Below are 8,594 nucleotides of genomic sequence, written 5' to 3' on the forward strand. Positions count from 1 at the left end.
AACGGAGAAAAATTTTCGCTAAACTCTCGTTCAGAACATCTTCTATCATACGCAGTCTATTATTTGGTTCTTGTTGATCATTATCAAAGAAAGAAGTAGTGTAAGTAACAACAAATGTTTCGCTAATGAGACGACTCCTCTCTATTTTTTATTTGTAAGCGGCGGTAGCGTGCACAAAAGCAAGCCACGCCGCGAGCGGCGACAGGCCGTAAACACGCACTATCTGAATGCGACAAACAATGCATGACACAGTACAGTAATGCATTTTCAGCTTAGAGTGACGTAAACACCTATAACAAAGAGAACGGCACTTATCAGATCAAAGAAAAATAAGCAATCAATTCAAACCAGACGAAGCACGTGAAAAAGGAAGGATATCCGTATAAATACGGACGGAGCGCGTGACGCGTAGCAATGGCTACCTGGTAAACCGTAACTGCTAAGCTTAAGACTCGAACCAAACTACTGCAGCTGTATAGTCATTCATTCGACCTAAATGGTGTCTCATATTACAACTAGGAAAACTTTGTTTCGATTTGGAGGTGCGACCTAAAACTTCTCTCCCCTTGAATTTCGAGTCTCAAATTTCAGGTGCGGCTTAGATTCGGGAAAAATTTTTTTCCTTGATTTCGAGTCTCATTTTTCAGGTGCGGCTTAGATTCGAGTGCGGCTTAGATTCGAGTAAATACGGTAAACTGTTGCGAAGGAAATTTTGAAGTTGCTTATAATGACATTCTTGTTTTAAGAGTATGGAGGTGAAATATAAATTTGCTGAGTATGAAACTATAAAATGCATACCTGCAGCGCTTTATTAGTAGAAATGTCATCTCCAAATAGTGTTTCACCCACACATCCATAGGCTTTTACTCATTAAGATTCCTATAAACTTCATCTACTTGAGTTGCACACATGCACTCTGCTAGGATTTGGTGTTTTTCTCCATGTGTTGTCTTGTATTTATAATAATTTTTCTTGTACTGCGCCCTTAAGTGTTTGAATTTCTTCTTGTCTCTTTGCTCTCTAAAAGTCACACTTATTTAATGTTACAGTTTAGGTGCAAGTAACTCTATGGTGGTCTTGTAAGGTCAGCTAAATGTTAACTCATTCATACTGCTAGTTCATCAGCCATAATTTTCAGCATATCATTCAACCCTTGAGCAGGCACACTTGTGTAAACCAGCCACAAAAACATTGTCTTTTACCATTCCGTTGTTTCACACTGGCAAGCCTCTACCTATTATTTCATTATTGCTTCAGTTAGTGCAGTGATAAGCTGTGCTGTCATACGTCCAAGTAAGCGGCAGTAATACAGGATGGGACAAATTAAAGTGGTCTGGACAAGTGGATACAATTAGATGTGAATGTTTGCATGTAACCGCACCCTATGATGCGCACACCACATGTATGCCTGCCACATAAGCCACACCAGTTCAGAGCGTAGTGCGAGCTGTGTCAGTGTGAGTGGAGCAGTCAATGTTTTTTGTGGAGAGTTACATGATAAGTCATGGAAATGATGTAATCAGTTGTTTGCTGAGAAGTTTTATGGTTTCAAAGTGCCAGCAAAGAGTGCCAGACAACGCTTAGTCCGAAAAAGGCATCGGACAGGACCTGATCCGAACAAGACAAAAACATTCTAAAAAAAAACACACACACACACACACACACACACACACACACACACACACACACACACACACACACCAGAAAATTCTTCAGAGTCCTTCCAAATATACCCGACGCCTGTCGCAAGAGACAGTCATATCACAGCGATCGTGTGGACAAGTACTACACCTGGACCTGCACATGTATCCCTACTGAGTGTCTGGTGTTCATACATTAAAACCAGCAGATGCTCCTCAGCACCTCCAGTTTTGTGAGTGGCTGGTCAATGAGATAACAATGAATGGCTTGGACATGAGTGGTAATGTCAGTTCATAGAATCACAGGTTCTGGGCTGCAGAGAATCCACATAACTTACATGAAACGCCATTGCTTACATGAAACGCCATTGCAGGTCAGAAGGTTGGCTTTTGGTGTGCAGTGTCTGCACACCACATTATTGTTCACACCTTCTTTCATTGGGTGCTGACTTTGGCACGTTACATTACAAACATTTTGAACTCATTTGTGGCAGTATTAACGGAGGAGGAATAGATCTACAGGTACTTCCAACAAAATGAGGCATCTGCCCATACAGCTGGCCAAATGTTGGAGCATATTTTCACAATCTTCACACCTGACAAGAGATCAGTTTGGTCGCAGTCCTAGATGGCCACCCAGGGCAGGTGATTTGTCAGTTTGTGATTACTGTGTGGGGAGCCCTCAAGTCTAGGGTGTACCACTACCACCCTCATAGTCTTAAAGAAATGCGGCAAAACATTTCGGATGAGACTCATAATTCCAGCAGTCCATCTTCAATCTGCCTACAACAACTTGTTGACTGGGGCCCAAAAGTGACAAGAGACGAATGGTGGGCACTTTCAGCATCTGCTATGGTCAGGTTAGTACTGTATTTTCTTTCCTCTGCTGTGTTTCTTTGTACCCTTGAACTCTGTTGTCTGGGACACATTTATTTGCCCCATCCTGTATAAAATACACACAGGTGACTTCATCTCAAATCATATAGGTTGTGTCAACTTATGGTCATGAATTTCTCTGGAAAAAATATATATTAGACGTCTATATCATAAGTGTTAAAAAGTAAAATATTTTCATTTTATCTTAATTTTTGTAAATGGTACAGCACTTTGAAAAATATATATTTCGTAAATAACTCTTAAAACAGTAGGGTACAAAAGAATGTAACTTAATAAACCAAAAGTACTGTAGACCTGGAGAATGTATTGCATTAAAGTTCCCTCTTGGTGTGTTGAAATTTAGTTGACTGTTGCGTGCTAATGGGCTTTCTTTAACTTACAAATGTAAGACAAAAATATGAAATTTAAGTTAATTTTTCTACTTAAAAAATTTCTTTTCTATATTTTGGAAAGTCACAGAACGCTATATTTTGTCGTATTACCAGGTATTACTGATGCAGTTATAAACAGTATCTTTTCTGCTCCAACTATCTGTATTATGTAAATATTTATTACTAAAAATGTAAAAAATTGCACTTTCATGAGTCTTTACGAATTATACACTCGAAAACCTACGTCCGAAAACTTTCGATAATTACACAAAATATTGTTTCGTTAATATATTAGTAGTTGGTGCAAACACAGTGGTCAGTTTCAACATTCTCCATATTTCTCATCCGTGAATTTCTAGTGAAAAATGTGCATGTTGGCAACACTGTTTCCAGCACTCTTCTGTTTATAACAAATGAGTGAGAACTTGCACGTAAACCATTTCGCATAAAGTTTTACATTTGGTTTGAACTGTATTAGAAATGACATCAGTGGGGAAATACAGTAATGAAAGAGTGAGGTGTGTGGACTATGTAAAAAGACAAAAGAGGATGGTGTTTAAGAAAAGTGAAAAAATCTTCGCAGTTGTTGGAAATCAGAGGTATTGCAGAAATGTCTTGGTCCTCAATTAACGTTATTAATATCACATCCACTGTGCAGGAATTGCTACACTCACTACAAGAAGAAATTGAGTGACAACCCACCTGAATGATCACCATCACCCAAATACGAAACTGAAGAAGTCAGTGCAGATGTTCATATTACTGAATGAGAAGCTGTTAATATATTGAATATTAGCATTTCTGCTGTACTCCCTACTATATCCCCTCTTAAATGTCCAGGAAAGGTAATAAGCACTAAAAGAAAACAGTATGGAAAAAGAAAAGTGGAAGAAAATGAAACAAGTTTTATAAAAGCAACATCTTCAAAACTTTGTGAAGTGTGTAATGTAGATGCACTTAGTGCGGAACCTGAAAATAGTGATATTTGCATGAAATGTTGTGCGAGGTTTCAAAACCTAAATACTGCTATCTCAGCAGCTACCTATATGGAACAGGTACATTTACTGACACTGATACCAGGTAGCTACTCTAAAACAGCAGATACAAAAATACTTACCCACTTCCTCACTTTATTTAATTTAAAAAGCTCGTAAAATAAAGTGTGAGAATGGTATTTTGGCTTGCCCAGATTCTTAATGTGGATATCCATTGCAAGATGATACACTTATTGTTGCTCTGAAATATTACCTAAGTGATGACTAAGATTGCAACAGGCGAAGTCCTAACCAGGCTGATGTCATCTCTGTTAGTAAAAAAAGTAAAAAGATATATGACGATAAATAAGAGAAGCATATTTCCTAATGAAAAAGAACTCAAATTTTAATATTGGTCTCCCAAAAATTCTACTCCTTACTTCCAAAACTGGTAAAGTGCCAGCCCTTTACTGCACTAATTTGAAACTTGTTTGTTTTGCCATAAGCAGTGTCATAGGAAAGAAGTACACAGAGATGGACCTGATGCTTTTGCTTAAGAGTCAAGAGCTGCAAGATAAATGTTGGTTGCAGGAGTGTGCAGTGTGTTCTGGTGTGAAGTGATGATGGTCGAAGCATTACACTTTCGCAATACTGACAATGACACCATACCTATGCATTGTGGGAGGGAGGAAAGTTGGTAAAGAAGACAGTAGAGCCAGAGAAGTATGTTACAGAGGTTAGGCATTGGGTCATGAAAGGAATAGCTCACCATCATAGCCGGAGGATTCAGAGACAGGCCATAGTAGAAGTAAAATTGGCCACATCCCAGAATAGTGACACTATTCATTTTGACTTTGCTGAACACTGGTATATTGCTTTGCAGAACGAAATTCAAAGTTACCACTGGCACACATCACAGGTTTCATTCCCTTGGAACATCACACTGTTTTGCTATTGTCAGTGATGATCTCATTCATGACAGTGCACATGCATGCTATGCCGTCAGCACGATAATTGATGACATAACTTCTAGTGGCCATGCATTTCCTAAACGTGTGTGGGGCTGAGGATGCAGCATCTCATTTTAAAAACTAGTTTCTGCTTTTTAGCTTGGCCAATACTGTAGTACAGGAATTAAGATAAAAAAAGGATATTTTCAGCAACAGGTCATGGAAAAACTGCATGTGATGGGGTAGGATGTGTCTGTAAACATCTTGCAACAAGATTTAATCTCCAGCAGACAAATGAACTGTTTTCACAGTAGGCAATTTTAATTCATAGAAAGTCATGAAATAAAATCATGGCAGAATACAATAATTTGTGAATAATATTGTAAAAAGAAAATGTGTTTATATATATAAACACACACACACACAAGTTTTGCATGACATTTAGTTAAAATCAGCGATCTATTTAAATATCTAAAGTGTCCATGAACTTTTGATCTTGAGAGTGGAGCTAGGTCCACCTAAAAAATTTCTCACATATTGTACAGACAAATATTGCACATGCTGTATGTACCCTGTGTACCATGACCAATTAACATACTAGGAAATTTTTAGAACATTTAGGATGGGTGTTCTGGAGAAAATAATTTTATAAATAACCAAAAAATTTCAGATTCTTCCATTTTTATGTACAAATATTTTGACAGTCTAAGAATTCCATCCATTAATGTCCTAGCTGAGAGTCAGCAGTCCTTCATCCTTCACATCATCATTTTCCAAGACAGTTAACATCCTGTGACTATTCATATTTCAAAACATAATTTTGAAATTCATAAAAAGTTACAAATTTTCATATTTATTTTTCCAGAAAAAATGAAAACAGCTTGTGTGTGTGTGTGTGTGTGTGTGTGTGTGTGTGTGTGTGTGTGTGTGTGTTTGTTTTTGTTTTTTTTAATATCAGAGTGTGTGTTTTAATATCATAGTATTAGGAACAAAGTATTTATTGAAAATAAATTCAGATCTCACTCACTTTTGCTTTCTTTATTACAATGTTTCAATTTTCCCTTTTGTTATGGCATTTTCAAAAATACTCTCATTTAGAGAGGTTTGTAGTGTTTTAACAAATCATAAGAAAATCAGAATATTGTGGTTTTGGAGAGGTATCATGTGGATCTTCAACATATATTTTTTCAGCAAACTTTGAAGTAGTGATGACACATTCACTCTTGACTTGTATGATTTGAGATGAAATCACCTCACACCAATCTAAGTAAAGAAAAATTTAGTCTGTGCAAGAAAATGACCCAGATTCCAAGGTAACAGTGCAATCTCACAATTGGCCAGTTGTCTATAAGAGATAATTAGCAATTCAATAAGAGGTTGTCTCTCTCTCTCTCTCTCTCTCTCTCTCTCTCTCTCTCTCTCTTGTGTGTGATGTCCTTAGGTTAGTTAGGCTTAAGTAGTTCTAAGTTCTAGGGGACTGATGACCTTAGAAGTTAAGTCCCATAGTGCTCAGAGCCATTTTTTTTTATTTCTAATATATGCAACCCTTAACATTAGTTGTGTTGTATTCACTCTGTTTCTGATCTCTAATATGGAACACACACAGTTCCACATAACAAGTCTGATGTCGTTTCAAGGAAACAACAGTGGAGTTTAAGGACTGGGTATTGCAGAGAGCTGCAAATGATGTCTAATGTAGTACTTCAGACTTGGAGATGGATTAACAGGTAAAAGGAAATCGGACAGAGCGAATGGAGAAGCTTCTTCATTTATGGAAACTTCATTTGCATATCTGTTAACTGCTGTGCAAGGAGCCCTTTGATTTGACAGATGTCCTTGGATCATGTGACAGTTGGGCATCAATTTAAGCAATCCGGATTTTCTTCATGAGCTGCTTCAGAGGTCATATTATGTGGACCCACTTGCTTCAGCTGTTTTTGATGTAGATCAAAATGAAAGCTTCAGTTCAATTGAACATTATGGACAACAAAATGTAGACACACATTCTATGTGGAGATCTCATAGAGTGCAGTTTGACCTTTTGCCAGTTAGTGTATTATTTCATGGAACATGTTACACAAGATGAGAGTACGTCATCTATATGAAATTTGGATTTTTGAGGCAATTTTTTCTTCTACACCACTTAACAAGTTACAAACTGGTTTCTTAATGTCCTAAACCTCATAGATACATGGGTGGTTTGATAAATTTCCGTGAGGTTTCTTCTCCCCCCCCCCCCCCTCCCACCCCTTCATAGTTGGTAAGCTTGATTATTCCAAGGACCATATAAAGAATTTCATCAATTTACAGTGTACAGTTCATTGTTGACAGCCATCCGAATTGATCAGTATGTCGTTTGTGACTGAAAATGGAGAAAAACAGAATTCTGTGCTGTTATTAAACATTTTTCTTTTGAAGGGTTGGTCTACCACACAAATACAAATGGAATTCTAGTTCATGTGGACTCTGCAACATCATTCAAGATTATTTTACATTTGGATTAATGCATTTAAACATGGTTGGACAAGCACTGAAGATTAAGTGTGCTCCGGCCATCCCGACTGAGGTCACCACAAAAGAAACATTTGACAGAATCCACGATATGGTAATGAGACTGCTGAGCCTGTAGTCATCTCAACTGAGGAAGTGCACAGTATCCTGCCCAGAGAACTGGATATGAAAAAGCTGTGTGTGAGGTGGGTGCCAAGATTGCTCAGTCAAGCGGAACTGCATCTGGTGTAACATTCCAACCAAATGTCTAACAATGATTAATCACAATCCACAATGCTTTTCGTGCTGCTTTGTGACTGTTGATGAAACCTGGATCCATCATTACACACCAGTGTCAGAACAATGGACTGAGGCTGGTGAAAGTGCACCAAAGACAGTTTTGTCATCTGGTAAGGTGATGCCCTCTATTTTTAGTGATTTCAAAGGAATACTCCTCATAGATTTCTTGGAAAAGGGCAGAACCGTAACTGTTCGCTGTTATACTTCTTTGTTGGTTGGAAAAGGGCAGAACCATAACTGTTCGCTGTTATACTTCTTTGTTGGATTGTTTGAAACTTGCATTGGCTGAAAAAAGACGAAGGTTTCCACACCAAAAGTGCCCTTTATCCTGGATTATTTATTTATTTATTTATTTATTGGTCCTGTGAATCTAGGACTGTACAGTGTACAAAAGATACTGGACCATTCATTAATTACAATACACATTCCTTGATCCCCCCCCCCCCCCCTCGAACATAAATTTAACAAAAGATTACACATTTTATAAAAACAGTCTTAATTGGTAAGGCAGTTTTTTTTAGGTACTCCCTTACTGTATAGAAACAGTGCTGGGCCAATAAATACTCCACAGTTGGTCTGAACTTGTTTAAGTTCATTATTTTTGTAGGTTTGGGTAGCGCATTTGTACAATTTGATGCCAGGGGGAAGAGTGCCGTTCTGTAACAGCACTGTTTGTCTGTTGTACATGCACATCATTTATCTGTCTTGTGTGGTAGCTGTGTATATCTATTATGGATGTTGCTTGGACTGCCACTGTTCAGTTTTACTTTTATGATAATTACATTTTCAAGTACATAAATACATGAAAGTGGTAGTATTTTATTGTTCCTAAATAGTGGTTTGCATAATGATCTTTGATCTAACCCTTCTATTAATCTAATGATCTTTTACTGCAATCTAAGTGATTTTTGACTAGCTCCACAATTTCCCCAAAACACTACACCAGATTTCAATATTGACTGAAAATAAGCA

The sequence above is a fragment of the Schistocerca piceifrons genome, chromosome 6, assembly GCF_021461385.2.
Source record: "Schistocerca piceifrons isolate TAMUIC-IGC-003096 chromosome 6, iqSchPice1.1, whole genome shotgun sequence".
NCBI lineage: Eukaryota > Metazoa > Arthropoda > Insecta > Orthoptera > Acrididae > Schistocerca > Schistocerca piceifrons.